This window comes from Phacochoerus africanus, chromosome 4, assembly GCF_016906955.1.
Source record: "Phacochoerus africanus isolate WHEZ1 chromosome 4, ROS_Pafr_v1, whole genome shotgun sequence".
Taxonomy (NCBI): Eukaryota; Metazoa; Chordata; class Mammalia; order Artiodactyla; family Suidae; genus Phacochoerus; species Phacochoerus africanus.
In genome coordinates this window covers 68,715,325-68,736,888 of record NC_062547.1, presented here as the reverse complement: position 1 = coordinate 68,736,888, position 21,564 = coordinate 68,715,325, and the positions used below count along the sequence as shown (strand labels likewise).

The following is a 21,564-nucleotide window of genomic DNA, read 5'->3' as shown; positions in this document are numbered from 1 at the left end:
CTTTCTTCATTAGGTTAAACGAGGGTTGAGATCAGACAAGCTCTGAAGTCCTTTCTTGCTCTGATAAGCTGTTTTGGTCCTCTCCAGGTTTGGGGAATGTGCTGGAGATTCCATTGAGGCCCAGAAATCAGTCTGCCAAATCTTTGTTGTCCCGGCCCTATTTCATAACACCCCCCACATGCCATCGGCCCTCCCAGAGAGGTATTCAGAGGACCATGGGCCAAACAGAAGGGGAAGAGGTAACAAAGTGAGATGTTATATCTGTTAGACCCAAAGCTAGATTCCTCTAAACCTAGTCATCTGGTTTCTTTTGATTCAGGGCATGGGGCTGGGGATCCTCTTCATGCCAGGACTGCAGGCTCTTTGAGAAGTAACACTTCACATCTCCATAGTGCTTCCCTCCCACCCCCATTTTTTTCTTTTCTAGGGCTGCACCCATGGCATATGGAGGTTCCCAGGCTAGGGGTCCAATCAGAGCTACATCTGCTGACCTGTACCACAGCCACAGCAACCACGGTTCTGAGCTGCGTCCGCAACCTATACCATAGCTCATGGCAACGCCGGATCCTTAGCCCACTGAGCGAGGCCAAGGATTGAACCTGCAGCTTCATGGTTCCTAGTCGGATCCGTTTCCTCTGCACCACGACAGGAACTCCCATAGCTCTTAGCTCTTAAGTTCCTTCCATATACAGTCATATTTGTATCCCTTGAATCCATGGGATCCTACCCGAATAGAAGTTTTCCAAGGGCAGAGGTCTTTGTTTTGTTCACTGCTGTGTGCCCACCCTAGAATACTGTCTGGCAAGTTGTGGGCACTCCATAAATACCAACTGAATTAATGAAAAAAAAAAAAAACAACACCAAAGGACTCTCCCACTCATCTTGTTAGGAGACGGGACAGGTATTCCCCCCATTTCCCTTATTTTTTACAAGATAACCCTGGGGCCATGTGGTGTTACTTGGCCTGCCCCAAATCCCATGGCCTGTGCATTGGAGAGTTAAGAATAGATATGAGTTCTCCAGGACTTGGTCCAGTGACTCTCCCCTCCCCCAGGATGCCTTTCCTGGAGTGAGAAGAATTAAGATCTGCTATTAAAAGAAAGATGAGAAAGAAATGTTGTTGCCTTCAAGGTGACTGCTCAGGCTTGGAGGTGGAGGAGCCCAGCCAACACTGTGGGTTTGAGAGGCTCTTCCTCCATCCGCTCAGCTTACCTGCTCCAAGTCCCAGTAGCTGGGGCCATCCTCCTCCGAATCATACAAAGAGAGCTCAGGGTCCACTGGAGCCTGGATCAGGGCGGGGAGGAAGGAAAGGGGAGCAGAATGAGTGCCAGTGCCTGAATGACAGCCTGGCTCCAAGGGCAGGCTCCAGGGGAGGGGGGGGGCACATGTTTTTTTTTTTTTTTTTTGTCTTTTTGCCATTTGTTGGCTGCTCTCACAGCATATGGAGGTTCTCAGGCTAGGGGTCTAATTGGAGCTGTAGCCTCTGGCCTACACCAGAGCCACAGCAATGCGAGATCCGAGCCGCGTCTTCGACCTACACCACAGCTCATGGCAATGCTGGATCCTTAAGCAACTGAGCAAGGCCAGGATCAAACCTGCAACCTCATGGTTCCTAGTTGGATTCATTAAGCACTGAGCCACGACGGAAACTCTGGGGGACCACATGTTCTGACTCATAACTCACCCTCTTGCCCCTTCCCTCGCCTCCCTCATTTGCCTCTCAAAATACAGCCCAGCTGTGCTCTTCTTCCTCACAGCAGACAGGTGTGCATTGGGGGCGGCCTCTGCAGTGGGACTCTTCAGAGGCAGGGAGGGTTACCTAGCTTATGGGGAGGACTGGCTAGCTGCCTGACCTGGGGGTCTGTTTCCCTGCCCTGGAAGTCTGTTTCCTCATCTGTAAAAGGAGGGTACTCGAACTCACTTTGCTGGTTCTCCTTCATTGTGCTGTTGAAAAGGGTGTGTGTGTTGTGTGTGTGTGTGTTAATATGTATATGTGCATATATTCTATAACATGTAAATGTACAATGGGTATAATATAAATTTTTAAGAATATCTACACCATAGTGGAGTTCCCATCTTGTTCACTCATGGATCCAACTAGGATCCATGAGGATGCGGGTTTGACCCCTGGCCTCACTCAGTGGGTAAAGGATCCGGCATTGCTGTGAGCTGTGGCGTAGGTCGCAGATGCGGCTCGGATCCTGCATTGCTGTGGCTCTGGCGTAGACTGGTGGCAACAGCTGCAATTAGACCCCTAGCCTGGGAACCTCCATATGCCACAAGTGTGGCCCTAAAAAGCAAAAAAAAAAAAAAAAAAAAAACTACACTGTAGTAACTGGACATTATTTGTGCAATAACGGGGCAATATCAATAATAAAAAACAATTTTAGAATTAAAAAAAAGGTAAGTGAGAGTTAACTGTGACATCAAATCAGGTCATAGACTTGAGGTTGTTGGAACTGAAATCATGACTTAATCACCATGAAATGACTTCTTTGAACAAGGGATGTGTGGAGATGACTGAAGAAAAGGACTTAAATGTCTTCAGTCATTTTGGAAGGGTGTTATCTGAGAAGAAATTGGTTTATGTTTATCAATGTGAACAGGAGAATTTGTACCTGTTGCGTGGGTGATAAAAAGAGAGAGAGTGATTTCTTCTTACTTAATGTCTGAATAATTACACACATTCCAAAAGGAAATGGGCTACCCCTTGAATGATTGAATCACGGGTAATGGAGGGACAAATGGGGGGTGCTAGTTGTCCATGAAAAGGTGGAATGAAAAGGTGGTGACTAGCTCAGGTGCCAGTTGGCTGTTCACTGAAAGTTGCTTTTGCCTCCTTCCCCAGCAGGCACACCAGCTACATGGAAGCAGGAAACCACACAGGAGTATCAAAACTGTTCCTCCTCCTGGGTCTCTCGGATGATCCTGAACTGCAGCCCCTCCTCTTTGGGCTGTTCTTATCCATGTACCTGGTCTCCTGCTTGGGAACCTGGTCATCATCCTGGCTGTCAGCTCTGACTCCCACCTCCACACCCCCATGTACTTCTTCCTCTCCAACTTGTCTTTTGTTGACATCTGTTTCGTCTCTACCACTGTCCTGAAGATGCTAGTGAACATCCAGGCACAGAGCAAAGACATCTCCTATGTAGGATGCCTCACTCAGGTGTATTTTTTGTATTTTTGCTGGAATGGATGATTTCCTCCTGACCGTGATGGCCTATGACCGGTTTGTGGCCATCTGCCACCCCTTGCACTACATGGTCATCATGAACGCCCGCCTCTGTGTCCTCCTGGTTCTGATGTGTTGGTTAGTCTTTTTCTGTGTCGCTCTTGTTCATCTTCTACTGTTGATGCAGCTGACCTTCTGTGTAGGCACTGAAATCCCACATTACTCCTGTGAACTGGATCAGATTCTCAAGGTGGCCTGCTCAGACACCTTCATCAATGAGGTCTGTATGTATGTGGCCACTGCCCTGCTGTGTATGCTTCCTCTCACCGGGATCCTCTTTTTTACTATCAGATTGTCTCACCTTAATGAAAATGGCATCCACTGAGGGCAGTACAAAGCCTTTCCACCTGTGGGTCTCACCTCTCTGTGGTCTCCTTGTTTATGGGACAGGTAGGGGTCTACCTCACTTCTGCTGTGACCCATTCTCCCCGTAGAATCTCCATTGCCTCAGTGATGTACACCGTGGTCTCCCCCATGCTGAACCCCTTCATCTACAGCCTGAGGAACAAGGATGTGAAGGGTGCCTTGGGCAGGCTCCTCAGCTGAGTCCCTTGCTAGAGATGGGCCACTGGCCTCAGACCAAGTGAACATGGTGGGCTCCAAAGGCAAATGATGCAAAGTTCAATGTCTTGTTTCTTTTCTCCCCTCAAAACATGCTTGACTTCTTTTTGTAAAGCATGTGTGACTTAACATGTCTTTGTTTTTGGATTGGTGTTTCTCAAACAGCCCTCTCAGCAATTCCCTTTTGACATTTCTCCTTTATATCTTGTCTGTAAATTCCATGTTTCTTCAGCATTTTGCAGTCATTCTCATGGACTGATTGACTGAGTGTGTTTTCTTCCCTGTGTTCACTTCTCCTCTCTCCCACCCATGTTCCTTGCTCCTTCCTATAAAGTGCTTGAAGATGCATCCTTGGTTCAGTATCAGCTTCTGAGGGAACCAACCCTATTATAGGCAAGCTGTTCCTGTCTTGGCCAGCAGGTTAAGACCCAAGGACGAGGGTTCCATCCCTGCCTTGATCAGTGTGATAAGGATGCTGCATTGAGTGAGCTGTAGTTTAAGTCGCAGATGCAGTTCAGATCTGGCATTGCTGTGACTGTGGTGTAGGCTGGCAGTTGCAGCTCTGATTTGACCCATATACTGGAAACTTCCATAAGTCAGTGGGTGTAAAAAGCCAAAAAAAAAAAAAAAAAAAGAAGAGTGGGAATCTAGTTTTGAGAGCCAGCTTGTTCAAGTGATTGATAGCCGTATATTGTGTCAGAAAACTCTGAAACACTCATTGTTTTTTTTTTGCCTTTTTAGGGATGTACCTGTGGCATATGGAATTTCCCAGGCTAGGGATTGAATTGGAGCTGTAGCTGCCAGAGTACACTGCAGCCATAACAAAGGCGGGATCCAGGAGGCCTCTGTGACCTACACCTCATCTCAGGTCAATGCCATATCATGAACACACTAAGCGAGGCCTGGGATCAAACACACATCCTCATGGATCCTATTTGGGTCCGTGAATGCTGCGCCATGATGGGAACTGCACACTGCTTCATTCTTGGCCTTCCTTCTTCCCCTTCCTCTTTCCTTTTCTTGTTTCATTGGACATTTATTTCCCATCAGGGAAGTTTTCAGATGCGCTCCAACATTCTGAAACATCTAATAATGGATATAATAAATGAATAAAACATTTTGTTACATGGATCATTTTAGAGGAGGGAACGTTCTGGAGGTGCCACCAGGAGTGGTAGTTACACACTTGTGGAATGTACTCAGAAGTTAATTCACCTTATGAGAAGACTATTGATAGAACTGAGTCTGCAGTGAAGGATGGGGTGGCTGAATCTGTCAACATTTCCCCTACTTCCCCTGGGATCCCTTCCCCATGTCCACTGCAATCCAGCCTGACTGCCTCTGTCAGCACCAGGTGGAACCGACTTTCTGCATGCTTGATGGCAGACCTGACTGCGAATTATGCCCCACCAGGGACAGCTCTTGATGGAGAGTCATGGGGGATACCATCTTCTTCACCCTTTGGTCGTGTGTTAATTCTGATGTTTGGATGTTGTGCCATTACCAAGAATTTCCCTACAGGATGAAAACTCTGCTCACTCATGTGGGGGATGACTTAAGGTAAGCTTGATTGGATGTACTCTCTTCCCTGTATCACTTCTCCTCACTCTAACCCATGTTCCATGGTCCTTACTCCTTCTAATAAAGTGCTTGCATATGAATCTTTGACTGCCCATCTGCTTCTGTTGAGCAAAGCTAAGACAGGTGATAAAGCCCATGAAAAGTAAATGATACCATGAATGATACCAAGGACTTCTGGGGCAAAAACAAGCAAACACAGAAACAAACAAGTATTGGGTATATACAAAGATCTCTAAATTCCTGCAAAATCATAACTTGTTAGGTAGGAATAACATATTCAGTGTGGCTTTAACTCAACTTGATTCCACTAAGATTAATCCATAATGTATTTATCCTCTGCTTCATACAAACACAACTGGGGACCAAAGAGGTAAATGTGATTGCAGTAAAGAGTGGCCGCCATAAAAATACTGGTGTGTCATAAAGAATGTTGATAACAAACATAGAGGTTTTCAACACTCCTTGGATAATTCTAGAAAAAACTCTTTAAAATTTATTAATGGATTTCTTGAGGGATAATTTATATTCCATGAAATGCAGCCATTGAGATGATGAATTCCATTGTTTTGGTTAGTGTAGAGTTATACAATGATCATTATAGTCTCATTCTACACCATTTCTATCACGCTAGAGAGTTCCTTTATGCCCATTTGCAGTTAATATCTGTATCATATCACATGATATCACTTAGTGTGGAATCTAAAAAAATGGTAGAGGAGTTCTCTTGTGGCGCAGCAGGTTGAGGATCTCACATTGTCACTGCAGCCGCTTGGGTCACTGCTGTGGTGCAGGTTCACTCCCTGGCCCAGAAACTTCCACATGCAATAGGTGCAGCCCCCCCCCCCGAAAAGTTACAAGTGAACCTATTTACAAGACAGATTTAAACACTCAGATAATTGAGTAGATTTCCCTTTGCCCTTCCCAAACCCCCAATCCATCCCTCCTTTCTCATCCTTCCCCTTTGGTAACCATACATTTGTTTTCGAGGTCTGTGAGTCTGTCCTGCTTTGTAAATAATTTCACTTGTATCACTTTTTAATTCTACCTATATGATAGCATATGATATTTGTCTTTCTCTGTCTGAGTCCCTTCACTTAGTATGATAATTTCTAGGTGCTGATTTTTAATTAAAGTATAGTTGATTTAGAGTGTTGTCAATTTCTGCTACACAGCACATTGGTCCAGTCATATATATATATATATATATAATCTTTTTCTCTTACGTTCTTCCATCATGTTCTACCCAAAGAGAGTGCATATAGTTCCCTGCTATACAGTAGGACCTCAATGCTTATCCATTTCAAGTGTAACAGTTTGTATATACCAACCCCAAACTCCCCATCCATCACACTCCTGCCCCTTTCCCCTGGGCAATCACAATCTGTTCTCTAGTCTGTGAGTCTGTTTCTGTTTTTCAATACAACACATTTCCACTCAAGAGCAGTTATGGGAGTTCTCTGGTGCCTCAGCAAGGTAAGGATTCAGTGTTTTGACTTTTGCGGTATGGGTCATGGTTGTGGCAATGGTTTGATGCCAGACCCAAGAATTTCTGCATGCCAGGAGTGTCGCCAAAAAATTAAAAAAAAAAACATGAAAAAGAAAAAGCATGTATACATGAGCTCACACCACACATGCTTTGCATTTTATTTGAAAGGCTTTGCCATCTTGTTTCCCCTTCTCTGTGTGGCCCACATACTTCCTCGCAAGGACATCCTACTTTCCCTCTTCTGGGGGATTCCACCAGGCAGGCAGCGTCTGAAAGAGGGAGCCATAGGGATCATCCCTAACAGCACCACTTGTCTGTGCAACTGCCCTGCTGGGTGTGTTTCCCTCACTGGAATCTTTTTCTCTTACTTTCAAATTGTCTCCTCTTTAGTGAGAATGTCCTCTATGAGGGAAAATAGGAAGCCTTTTCCACCTGTGGGCCTCCCCCCTCTGTGGTCTCCTGGTACTTTGGGACAAGCCCGGCAGTCTACCTCAGTTGTGATGTGATTTCTCCCCGGAGAAGCTCCATGGCCTCAGTGATGTCACCATAGTCACCCCATGTGGAACCCCTTCATCTACAGCCTGAGGAACAAGGATGTGAAGGGGGCCCTGGGCAGGCTCCTCAGTTGAGGAGCCCCTTGTGCGTGATGGGCCACTGGCCTCAGAACTAAGTGGCATTGTGATGCCCAAGGGAGAATGTTGTGCATTTAAACGTCCTGAGTCTTTTGTGATACTCAAGGACAGGCTTCAGTTCTTGTCTTCTCAAAGCACCGATGCCTTTCCTTTTATTTGTTTTTCTATTAGTTTGTCCTCAACCATCTCCTCAGTAATTCCTGTTTAATTTCTTTCTTATTTGCAGACCATAAAGGTCTATCTGGGGGGAGTATTTTTTTACAGCCATTCCGTAATTCTCAACCATATTTGCAGCAGTTATATCAAGTGTGGCATGGTTTTCCCCCAAATACCCTCTCAAAAGTTGACATTATTCACCTTAGTTTGGTTGTGTGTTTCACTCTGGATGAGATGGAATGAAAATCACACTACAGTCATAAACAAACACATCAAATATGAAGACTCTTCAGATCCCACTGTGGAGCAGTGGGTTAAGAATCCAACTTCAGCAGCTCGGGTTGCTGCAGAGGCATGGTTTGACCCTCAGCCTGGTGCAGTGGGTTATGGATCTGGCTTGCTGCAGTTGCAGCTGGGATGCAATCCCTGGCCTGGGAACATCCATATGCTGTGGGTGCAGAAAAAAAAGGAAAATATAGAGAGAATGTTCTTCTTGTTTTATGTGTATGCTCTTGTATCTTGACAAAATTTTTTTCTTTTTTCTTTTCAGGGCTGTAGTTGTGGCATATGGAAGTTCACAGTCCAGGGGTTGAATTGGAGCTGTAATGCTGGCCTATGACATAGGCACAGCAAAGCCAGATCCAAGCCAAGTCTGCAATCTATGCTGAAGCTTGCAGCAATGTTGGTTTCTTAACCACTTAAGGAGGCGGGGATTGAACCCCATCCTTATGGATACTAGTCAGTTCTTTACCCCCTGAGCCACAATTGCTACTCCTGACACATTTTAAAAAAGTATTTTCTCCTTTCCATTTTTCAAAAAGATTGAGATTGGGATGGACTCTAGGCAGGAACACTGACATTCAGCCCACATTCCTAAGTTTGTCATCATACTTCTCCTGAAAAAGCATTAGCTTTATCTTTCAGACTGGCCACCCCCACATGGGAAGGACATGGAAGCCAGCAGCTGTCACTGCTCCCACCTGGTAGCTTCACTACCAAAGAGCCACTGGATGTATTTTAGCTGCTGAGGTGTTTAACAAATCTCAGGAAAGGATTCTGATTGGTACAATCATGTGCTCTTTCCCCCTTGGAGCAGTCAACTGGGGTCAAGAGACAATGTGACTGGCAGCCTATTCAGAATCACATTCGTTTATTCAGCTTATCAAACCTATTTTTACTGAGGATTTACTATGTGCCTGTGTTTGATTTAGACTCACCCACTGCAGGGTAAAGAGGATCAGGAGCCTGGGGAGGGCAGTTTGTCCCAATAAAAAGAATGATCTTTGTACACCTCAATGTGAATTTTTTTTTTTGTTTTTTAGGTCTGCACCATGGCATATGGAGATTCCCAGGTTAGGGGATGAATTGGAGCTACTGCTGCCCTATGCCACCACCACAGCACCATGTCTGTGAGGTACCACAGCTCAGGACAATGCCAGTTCCTTAACCCACTGGGGAAGGCCAGGGATCAAGCCCACAACCTCATGGTTCCTAGTAGGATTATTTTCCACTATGTCATTACAGGAACTCTGAGAAATTTACTTTCGTGAGAATAGTGAATGGCTTAGGTGAGTAGTATCTGGGGAGAGAGTGCCCCAATCAGAGGGTAAGGTTAATACAAAGACCCTGAGGTGGGAGGTTGCCCTGGGGGTTTGGTGGGGTGAGGTTGGAATGTAGCTGGAGCAGAGAGTGAGGGGAGCACAGGAGAAGGGGAAGACAGGTATTGAGCTGGTCACATGATGCTTCGCCTGTCACTGAAGGGTTTTTGCTTTCATTTATTCTGAGTGACATGGGGAGTCATTGCAGAGACTTGAGCAGAAATGTTATATGACTTACCTTAGCATTTTTACTTTCTTTTTTGCCTGGAATTGCTGCATGTGGGATTTCCCAGGCCAGGGGTTGAAGCAAAGCAATAGTTGTGATTTTTGCTATAGCCGTAGCAACGCTAAATCCTTAACCCACTGTGCCAGAGCAAGACCTCCTGCCTTAGGATTTTAAGAGATGATTCTGGCTTCCTGGTTCAACAGCTATTGGAGGGTGTGAGGAAGCCTGTCGGTTAGGCTTTCTTTTGAAGCCAGAGCCAAGCAGATTCTTTATCAGTCAGCATATGGGTGTGAGAGAAAGTGATGAGCCAAAATGTCTCCAGGGTTTGAGGCCTGAACAACTGAACTATTGGACTTTCATCTATTGAGATGGGGAGGGTGGTGGCTGGAGCACATTAGGAAAGAAAGTGGATATCAGAAGTCCAGGTATTGAAATGCCAAAAAGGAGATTGTCTAACCTGATGAATATTTATAGGGTTCCACTTAGTTGAATAACTAGATTTGTCAAATTCATAGAGACATAAATGGGACTAGAGAGTCCTAGATTCTGGGAGGAGAGGGGCAGGGGTGTTAATGTTTCTTGTGTGTGAGTACATTTCACTCTAAAAAGGAACCAGAGACATATATGCAATGGAATATGACTCAGCCATAAAAAGGAGGAAATAATGTGTATTTGCAGCAGCATGGATCTGAGTAGAGATTCTCATACTAAGTAAGTCAGAAAGAGAAAGACAAATACTATATGATATCAGTTTATGTGGACTCTAAAATATGGTAAAAATGAATTTACCTGCAAAACAGAGACAGACTCACAGACCTAATGAACAGACTTGGTTGCCTAGGAGAAGGGGGCAGGGAGTGTGATGACCAGGAGTTTGGGGTTAGTGGATGCAAATGATTACATTTGGAATGGGTAAACCACAAGGTTCTATTGTACAGCACAGGGAATTACATCCAATCTCCTGGGACAGACCATGTGGAAGATAATAAAAAATACATATATATACACACAGACATATACATATGTATGACTGGGTGACTTTGCTGTACAGCAGAAATTGGCAAACATCATACATTAACTATACCTTAATAAAAATGTTAAAAATCCAAAAAGTCTAAAAATCCAAGTCTAAAAATTCACATGTCCACTTATTTAAAAAATAGCCACAGTGAGAACATTTTTATCCATTTAGAATTGGCCTGCTTTGTGTAATCTGAAAATCCTCATTGGATGCTGTGACTTCTTGAAGAGACAGGGCCTGGTCCTATCAGGTTCAGTGGTTCAACCACAAGGACCCCAAGCCTGGTCCTTGTGGTTGAAGCACTGTTCTGATGCAGTGACTTCCTGTGCTGTTGAAAGATGTCAGCTGGATACATATGTCCCCTCCCTCTCCAGGAGTTCCTTTCTGCAGCCTGTTCAAAGACCTGCTATGAAGGGCTTCTGCCAGATGCTTTCCAGTCTAGGAATGACATGTCAAAAGTTATGCCTACCACTCCCTATGGTTTTAGCTTTTTCATGGATCATCATCCCGATCACTTGAACCCCTACAGCTTCACATGATATGAGAATTAGATTCACAACCATTTCATTCAGTTAACTACTCTCAGCTACAAGCATAATGAAACTACTTTTTCTCTGAGAAGCCCAGATCATTAAGGTTGGATGAGATCCCAAAGTGATGTCTCAGGGTCCCAGGGAGACTGGAAAAGTTCTTCCTTAGGATGTCAAGAAAGGATGAAGTCCATAACAGATGGCTCTGCAGATCTGAGAAAATGTTGGCCCAGTCATTGGAGGGAGCACAGACTCACCTTTGGAGGAGTCCCACCCCAGGTAGAATGAGCAGGCCCTGTGGTCCCAGGAAGAGTGTGGCTTCAAAAGCTCAGGCATTAGCCTTATGCTAAGTAAAATAAGTCACGTGTAGAAAGCAAATACTGCCTGATATCCCTTATATGTGGAATCTAGAGAATGCAACACTTTTAGTGACTCAAACTAAAAAGAAGCAGGCTCACAGATCCAGAGAACAAACTAGTGGTTACCAGTAGGGAGGGGAGTGGAGGGGTCAATAGAGGGTTTTGGGGGGAAAAGGTAGCAATGATTAAGTAAAAATAAGCTGTAGGATTCTGCTGTGGCACAGTGGGATTGTGGCATTGCTGCAGTGCTGGCACACAGGCTCGATCCTGGGTCTGGCACAGTGGGTTAAGGATCCGACATTGCACAGCCGTGGTGTAGGTGGCAACTGTGGCTTATATCTGATTCCTGGCCCTGGAACTCCATATGCTGTGGGGTGGCCAAAAACCAAACCAAAACAAAACAGGCTATGAGGATCTATTGTATAACACAGGGAATATAGCCTATATTTCACAATAGGTATAAATGGAATATGATCTTAAGAAAAAAGGAGGCTGCCCTTTTTACACCAGAAGAAAATTCTGACAATTGGAGAAAAAAAGAAACAAGCAAAGCCAAAAAAGCTCAGACAGATCCTGAAAGTGCTAAGAGCTGGAGGCTGTCATGAACGAGATTCTTGACCCTCAATGACAAGGTTTTTCTTGGAAAGAGATCCAGGAATCCTACCTCTTTAGTTGCCACATTTATTTTACTGGCTATTCTAGAAGAACGACCAGTGTCAGACTTCATCATTTTTTATTGACTAAGTCTTATTTGTTTCTAAAAAGTATGACTAATTCTATCAGACAAAACCATATGGTGGTAAAGGAAAGTTTTAATTTTTATTTAATTGCTTCCTTTATTTTAGGTTCATTCTACATATTGGTAGTTTGATTTTTAATACATTATTGATTTCCATGAGAGCCGCAAATCTTCATAGCATATTACTTAAAATTATCTTGGCAGTTCCCTGTTGGTACAGTTAAGGATCTGGTGTTCCCACCACTCTGGCATGGGTTCAGTCCCTGGCCCAAGTACATACACAGCCAAAAAAAAAAAAAAGAAAAAATAATTTCCCTGCTTCTCTTATTATTCTTAGATGACATATTTGTATAGTCTGTTTTCATTTCTTGATAAGAATTTCCAGAAGTTTGAGCATTTCCCCTCCATTTTATTGATCAAAGGGATAGTTTGTTTATTTTTACCACAATAAATTCCAGTTTTGTTCCTTTGTCTCTTTTTAAATAGGTTTTGTAGTATATTCTTCATTTTTGTAAAGGTTTAATGTGTAAAGCACTTTTCAGTTTTGTATATTGGGAGCTCCCATTGTGGCTTAGTGGTTCACAAACCCAACTAGGATCCGTGAGGAGTCAGGTTTGATCCTTGGCCTTTCTCAGTGGGTTAAGGTTCCAGTGTTGCTGTGAGCTATTGTAAAGGGCTCTGATCCCACATTGTGGTGGCTGTGGTGTAGGCCTGCAGTTGTAGCTCTGAATCAACCCCTCAGCTGGGAACTTCTACATGCCACAAGTGTGGCTCTAAAAGGAAAAAAAAGAAAGAAAAAGAGAAAGTTTCATATTTTTATTTTATTATCCAAAATGAGAAAAAATTAGTCAATATTCTTACACCAGTTGAAAAAATCTGCAATATTTTACAGCAATTTGACATAATTGGTACATTGTTCAAGAAACTTCACTTATTTTATAAATAGAAAATTACTGCTCTTCCCCAGTTTTTTCCCTTTTTTAAAATAATGAGGAGTTCCCATCATGGCTCAGTGGTTAACGAATGCAACTGGGAACCGTGGGGTTGCATGTACAACCCCTGGCCTTGCTCAGTGGGTTAAGGATCTGGTGTTGCCATGAACTGTGGTGTAGGTCACAGATGAGGTTTGGATCCAGTGTTGCTGTGACTGTAGTGGAGGCTGGCAGTTAGAGCTCTGATTTGACCCCCTGCCTGGGACACTTCATGTGCCTCAGATGCCACCATAGGAAAAACAAAAAGACAACCCCCCCAAAAAACCCCAAAACAAATAATCTCTCCCTTTCCTAGATCATCATTAAAAGGAAACATAAAATAAAATAAAATATTGCCATTTTTGCTGTAAAATTCAAGAAAGAATATAGAGTACTATAGTCAGTATGCACATCCCCCCTCAGAAAAAACCAATAGTAACCCTTAAAATATACTTGCTTCCAGTCATTTTATTTACTTAAGCATCCATGAAAATTACATGGTGTGTTGTGTGTGTGTGTTTGTGTGTGTGTGTGTATAGTGTGTCCATAATGTGTGTCTTTGTTTTTTTGTCTTCTTAGGCAAACACCAGCTGAGTTTGGAAGTTCCCAGGCTAGAACTCAAATTAGAGCTGTAGCTGCAGTCCTAATGCCACAGCCACAGCCATGCCATATCCAAGCATCTTCTGGGACCTATAGCACCATTCAAGCCAATGCCGGATCCTTAACCCACTGAGCAACGACATCGTCCCTAGGAGAGAACTGCCAAGATGAAAAGTGAAATTACTGTCTCCAAACTTCCCACGTGGGAATAGAATTGTCAGTCATAGCTTCCAGTTTTATTATGCTTCTTTCTTTTCCAAGGGCCAATGCTGTTTAGAAATAGAGTCACACTAGGAACATTATTTAATTAGGCACTTTGAGGATTCAACCCTGGAGGTCCTTGAAAGTATAAATGTTCCATGTTTGTCCCTGTGCTCCCAGCTCACTGACCCAAGATCAAGAATATTGCCACCATGCTGATCCCTGGTCTGTTTGGATCTCGAACCTACTTTCTTCCTGGAGATCTCTCACCATCAGTACTTTGCTCCATCAGCTCAATGAGGGTTTCTTCCCTGCTGTCATCTGGGTGATCCATTTTGTCTTAGTAAGTGCTCAGAAAGAGGAGAGCGTATTCATGCACATGGAAGAGGCTTTTGTGAGCAGCAAAGTAACTCCAGCTAAAGGGACGTGAATAGTGGCTAAGAGGTTCTAGAAAAAACCCTAAAGATTTTTCGTCTTTTTAGGACTTTCCCTATATGGGAGTTCTGAGGATGGGGTCAAATGAGTTGTAGCCACAGGCATGTGCCACAGCCACAGCAATGAGGGATCTGAGCTGTGTCTGTGACCTACACCACAGCTCAAGGTAATGCTGGATCCTTAACCCACTAAGCAAGGCCAGGTATCAAACCTGCGTCCTCAGGGATGCTAGTCATATTTGTTTCCACTAAGCCACAACAAGAATGCCCTTAATTTTCCTTTTTTGTACTATATTTGACTGCTCTTTGTATTATTGACATAGTATCACAAAATTAATGCCTGGAAAAGTTTTACCATGCTCAGAAGGGTTTGGCAAGGCCTTGTGCCTCCCCCAAGTGTTTCATTACTCTTCTAATTTTTTTCATTTAAATGATTGTATTTATTACCAGAATGAATTTTGATACTTCATATTTTTTTCTAGAAAATCTTGTATGATATTTAAACAAATATTTTTTACAAATATTTTAAACAAATATCTTCTGTGATCATCTCTTATAATTTTTCTTATTTTCTCTCCACCTGATTTTCTATCCCAAATATCTTTCATTTGGTATGCTTGAACTCTCTGTTTTGCTTAGTCATTTCACTTTGAATATCTTCAAAACAATTGACAGTTTCTGTGAATGTCTATGAAAGCTTTCTAAATTGGAAAATTTAGGGCCGAGTGAAGGAAGTGCAGAAATTGTAAAAGGAATTCCTAGCATAAAAACATTAATTTCCATCAAATAATAAGCTTTAGGGAAGATGTATTAAAGATAGGAATAGTTGATGGGATTTGGGGAAGCTTTGGGGATATGCCATCCTGCTGAAAGAGCATGGTTTTGATTGCTCATGAATCTTGATTTCTCATGTTTAATTTTTATGTTTTATTTCAAAAGTTTTCCTTTGAAAGGCATATGGAAGTTCCCGTGCTAGGGGTCGAATCAAAGCTGCGCTGCCCCTACACCACAGCCACAGAAATGCTGATCGGAGCCAAATCTTGTGACCTACACTGCAGCTTGGGGAAATGCTGGATCCTTAACCCACTGAGTGAGCCAGGGATTGAACCCTCATTGTCCTGGACACTAGGTTGGGTTCTTATCCTGCTGAACCAGGAGGGGAACTCCTGATTTCTCAGTTTAGAATTGGATTTGCCAGGAGTTGCCCTTGTGGTGCAGTAGTCACAAACTCGACTTGTGGCCAGTGAGGAAGTGGCTTCAATCCCTGGCCTCACTCAGTGGGTTGAAGACCCAGCGTTGCAGTGAGCTGCAGTGTAGGTCACAGACAGCACTCCAGATCTGGTGTTGCTGTGGCTGTGGTGTAGGCCAGCAGCTGCAGGTCCAATTTGACTCCTGGCCTGGGAACTTCCTTATGCCACAGGTGTGGCCTTTCATTATTATTTTTTTTTGATTTGTGATCAGTCTGACTAATTAAGATGTGTTAAAGAATAAGCTTGGATTAATCAATACAAATAATTTCTTGTTTTAAAAAATTCATTGATTTATGGTTTTACTTTCAATATTTACGCCAGATTTTTTCATTAGATTTATTTGTCATTTGTTCCAAAATTTACAACTTTTAAAACTCTTCTAAATTCATGTGCTTGGTTATAAAAATAATGCAAATTGATGACAGAAATATTAGAAAATGTGGATAACACGACATGATAGGAACCACATAGGATAGCAATTTATTTCCTCATACCTTTACTTGTGGCCACCTATCCATGTGCACTTATGTTTCATATAAAACATTAGTTCCAGATTTGACTCTTTCAAGGTGAAACTGGTTTAACATATGTTGTCCCACCAGAAATGAGACCATCATATTTGACTAGTGTTTTATATATATATACACACACATATACATTGTCTTTACTAGGGCCACACCCACAGAATATGGAGTTTCCCAGGCCAGGGGTCTAATCAGAGCTGTATCTGCTGGCCTACACCACAAGCACAGCAATGCAGGATGCTAGCCATATCTGGGACATACGCCATGGCTCTCAGCAATGCCTGATCTCTGACCCACTGAGGGAGGCCAGGGATTGATCCCGAGTCCTTGTGGATACTAGTCAGTTTTGTTACTGCTGAGACATGAGGGGAACTCCAATATTTTTAGTTTTTAATTTCTTTCATTTCTAAAGTTTTGTTGATGTAGAGCTGATTTACAATGTTGTGATTATTTCTGCTGTACAACAAAATGAATCAGCTATACACCTACACACGGTCATCCTCTTCAGATTCTTCTCCCACATAGATAATCATGGAATATTTGGGAGAATTCTCCATCACTTCTGAACCATCATTCCATATACCACCATGTGCAATGCCAATCCCAAACTCCCAGTCCATCCCTCTACCCACTGTTTTTCTTAACAAGTTTTATTAACAGTGTCATGAATTATTAGATTCATATCTGACAGGGCAAGTCTTTTATTTAGGGTGCTGTCAGAAACATAGCAGGCCCTGTATAATTGTACTGAAGGCTTTTGATGGGCAAAGAGCATGCATTTCAGATTCTAACGAGATTTTTTTCAGAGAATCCTGAACTGTGACATCATACCTAAGGAGACAAGCACCAACACTGAAAGAATAATCACTGTCCCCTAACTTCCCACATGGGGATAGAATTGTCAGGCATAGTTCCCATTTCATTAAGGTTCCACCTCTCCTAAAAAGAGCTAAGCTGTTTAGAAATAGAGTCACATTAGGAACATTAATTCGACACTTGGAGAATTCAACCCTGGATGCCCCTGAAAAGATAAATGCTCTTGTCTGTACCTGTGCTCCCAGCTCACTGACCCCAGGCTGAGAATATTGCCATCTTGCTGATCCCAGGTCTATTTAGATCTCATGCCAACTCAATCTCTCACCATCTATCTTTCCTTCCATCCATCAGTGCAAATATGTTCTTTATCCCTGCTGTCGTTGGGATGATCCATTTTTGCTTAGGAAGTGCTTTCAGAAAGAGGAGTGTGTATTCATGCACACGGAGGAGGCTTTTGTGAGCAGTAAAGGAACCCCATGGACAGGGACATGAGTAGTGGCTCAGAGCTTCTAATAAAAATTCCCAAGGATTTGAGGTTTGTGGCTCCTCAGAGGACTCTAGAGTGACTTAAATGATGGTGCTGATGAGACTAGGTACACTTATCTTATTTATAACTTCCATGGTAAATTGACTGTCATTTCAAGGCTTGATACTGCCTGTTCATTTGAGCTAGATTTTGCTTTCTATTTAGGGAAATAACTTCCTTTTCTTTATGTGCTATAAGTGACCTCCGACCACACACTTCACATTACAACTACTTGCTGTCAGGAAGCATTTTTAAATTTACAAATGATTTTGATTTTAAATTTTGTTAAACGATGTTCTCTTTTTTCCCCAGAATGTATCTATTTGTGTGAGGTATGCATTTATTAATCTATAATATATTTCTTATTTATTAAGCCATCTTCAATGCTCATGATGTTCATTTCCATAAATAGTTCATTTTAATTTCTTTTTTGTACCCTCTTTAATAGCTCTTTGTATTATTGTCATATAGTATCATATTTTAGTATGCTCGGAAGAGTTTTTAAAGGCTGTGTTCCACCTCTTCCGCAAAGAGTTTTGTTACTTTGCTCATTTTTTCCTTTTAATGAGTATACTTCATTTATTATCAGAATGAACTATCATACTTCACATTATTTTTTTCTAGAAAATTGTTTATTTTTATATTTCAACTATTATATATAAATTTTATGTGATCATCTCTTATATATTTTTACTTTCTCTCTACCTACTTTCTGTTTTGTGTGTTTTTTCGTTTTGTATTCTTGAACACTTTTTTCTTAGTCATTTTCATTTGAATATCATAAGCAAAAATAATTGATGGTTTCTGTGTATGTTTATGAAAGAGTCCCAGTGTTTGAAAACATGTGGTAGAATGGCAGAAGTGCAAGAACATACGTAGAAGGAATTCCTAGCATAAGAAAAATCACTTTAATAAAATAGTAAACTTTCATGAAGATCTGTCACTGATCTGAATAGCTGTTGGGATACTGGGAAGCTTTAGGGATATTTCCAAATGCCATCCTGCTGAAACAGTGTGCCATGTTAACAATGAATTTTTTTTTTGGGCTGCAACTGCAGCTTATGGATTCTCAGGCTAGAGGTAGAATCAGAGCTGCAGCTGCTGGCCTATGCCACAGCCACAACAATGCAGGATCCAAGCCGCATCTTTGACCTCCACCACAGCTCACAACAGTGCCAAATTTCTGACCCACTGAGTGAAGCCAGGGTCAAACCTGCATCCTCATGGATATTACTCAGGTTCATAACCCACCAAGCCACTATGGGAACTCCAGAATCTGCATACTTTTGATAGCTCATTTTAAAATTTGATTGGACAAGATTTGGAAAAATTATTGTTTGTAAAATAATAAGTTGGAATTAGTCAACATAAACATTTTCTTGTTTTAAAAATTCACAGATCTATAGTTTTGTTTTTCAATATTTACTGCCTGATTTTTTTTTTTTGGATTTCTTGTTAAGCCATTTGTTCCAACATTGAAAAATCTTCTAGCACTTTATATGCTTGGTGATTAAAAAAGAAAAAATAAGTAATGTGGAGTTCCTGCTGTGGCTCAGAGGGTTAAGGAGCTGGTGTTGCCTCAGCTGTGGTGTAGGTTGCAGCTTCATCTCAGATTTGACCCCTTGCCTGGAACCCCCACATGTAATGGATGTGGACAAAAAGAAAAAAAAGGTAATGTAAAATTTTGATGGAAATTTTAGAAACTTCAGCAGGATAACAATTTACATCTTGATGCATTTACCCGTAACATGTGCACTTATGTTACATACAAAACATTATTTCCAGATTTGACTCTTTGAGGCTGAAACTGGTTTAACAAGTGTTACCCTACCAGAAATAAGACCACCACACTTGATTATTGTTATATTTTAAAATACTGTGCTTTCAGAGGTGAAAAAGGTCACTCAGATTGTGTTCTAGTCATGGTTGTTTTTAGTGAAATGGCACAATGTTGAAGACTCTGGGGCTTTGGAACTGTCCCCCCTCACAGAGGGGGAGGCGCAATTCAGGGTGCTGGGCATCCAAATTTTTTTTTTGTTTTTTTTTTTTTTTTTTTTTGTTTTTTGTTTTTTTTTTTTTTTTTTTTTTGTTTTTTTTTGTTGCACAACCGTGTCCCTTTCCTGCTGAGTGACCTTAGCAAATCACCTACACTCCTCTATACCTCAGTTAACATGGAGGTTAAAATGGAAGCTTTCGCCTAGAGCTGTGGTGAAGATAATGAGCTGATATCAGGAATAGCTTAAAGGAGGCCTGCTGCTGTTCCCTCAATATGCCATTGTTGTTGTCGACAAAAAAGCAAGTTACCTGTTATGTAGAACCATAAGTGCTGAAATGCCAGCCATGGTGGTAGGAGCCTGGCCTATCTACAGCATCATCCCTGAGGGGAGACAGTCAAGGGAAAACTTCAGGAGCTGCTGCTGGCCACATCAAGGTGGCCCGAAGCAGCCTCAACCTGCCTTTTTTTTTTGCCTTTTAGGGCCCACTCCCAAGCTATGAATTTCCCAGGCTAGGTGTCGAATCCACTGCCAGCCTACACACACCATATCAACTCGGGACTCTGAGTCACGTCTGCGACCCTATACCACACTCAGAGAGGGCAACACCTATACCCACCCACCGAGTGAGGCCAGGGATCAAACCCGCACCCTCATGGATAGTAGTTGGATCTGTTTTGCTGAGCCACAGTGGGAATCCCCCCCTATGCTTTTCTTTCTGAGGGGAGAAGCAGAAACACTCAGGGGGTGGGAGGGAGTGGTCCTCTCTCAGGGTCCTTGGATGACTACTGTGCCCAGACCCAACCAGCTACTCTCTGTAAAAGTGCAACCTGAGAGGCGCACTTCCAGGCATCCACATTGCTGGGCATGACGGGATGGACCTCGTGCATTGCAAGAAAGCAAGCTGCCAACCTAAAGAGTGTGTGATAGTCAACTAGTTAGCACTTGGCTGGGCACAGGCTCACCCAGGTGCTGAAGTTGCAGGTAAGTATCCGTTACTTTTCTGGGTCATTGGGACACTAGGGTACACAAAAAGCTGCTCTTGCCAAAGTCACAGCTAATTATGGTGATAGCGACCCACAACCATGAGGAGATGGACTATCCCCAGAGACAATGGCTACTTGCCCCTGGATTAGATAAGAAGAGGAGATAAGATTTCCCCCCAAATGATAGCTGTATAAGATAATGAGGTTTGTAATGCTCATGCAATGCTAAAGCAAATATATTGGTCAAAAATTAATACACATAAATAATTTAACCAATTGAACTTAAAAACAGAAACAAAACCAAATCTGTGTTTATTTCTTGAGGTGTCATTAATAAGATAAATTTTATTCTTGGGTACTGCTGTTTGTTTAATTAGCATTGCTTTGTTGTTTGCCTGGCAGAATTTTCAGCTCATGGATCAGGAAAACCAAACACGGTCTTGGAATTCCTCCTCTGGGCCTCTCCGAGGACAATTGGCGCCCCTCCTCTTTGTGCTGTTCTTGTTCTGTCCATGTCCTGGTCTCCTGCTTGGAACCGTGCTCATCATCCTCTGTCAAGCTCTGACTCCCGCCTCCACACACCCCCATGTCTCTTCTTCTCTCTCCCCCACCCTCCTTTTTCGATATTTTTGTTTCGCAGTTCCACACCACTGTCCCCAAATGCTGTGAATATCTACAGAGTGAGCAAAGCCATCACTCATGCAGGCTGCACACCAGATGTATTTTTACTTAATCTTCGGGTACCTGGAACCACTTTCCTCTGACCGTGATGGCTTATGACCGCTTTGTGGCCTCTGTCAAACCCCCTGCACTACAGGATCATGATGAACCCCACCTCTGTTGCCTGCCTGCTCTCGTCTCTTGTCCCTCAGTTTCCTAATCGCCCTCTTCTACAGTCTGATGGGCTGCATCTCTCATCTGCACACACCACACAAGAAATTCCCCACTTCTTCTGTGAATTGGCGAGGTGCCTCAAGTCCTCCTGTTTCAGATGCTCTCCAAGCAATTCCATTGTGCTGTTTTCTGTGACTGGCCTGCTGGTATTCCTCCCGTGACTGGGATCCTTTCTCTTACTCTAAGATTCTTTCCTCATATTGAAATGTCCTCAGGGGAGGAATCTTCTCTCACAACAACAACAACA

The 21,564-nt window shown here is 42.7% G+C and overlaps 1 pseudogene; it reads left to right on the top strand.

Moving 5' to 3' along the window:
• The first annotated feature begins 2,922 nt into the window (after nt 1-2,922).
• LOC125124669 (olfactory receptor 7D4-like) lies at nt 2,923-3,778 on the top strand (annotated as a pseudogene).
• The last annotated feature ends 17,786 nt before the right edge of the window (nt 3,779-21,564 follow it).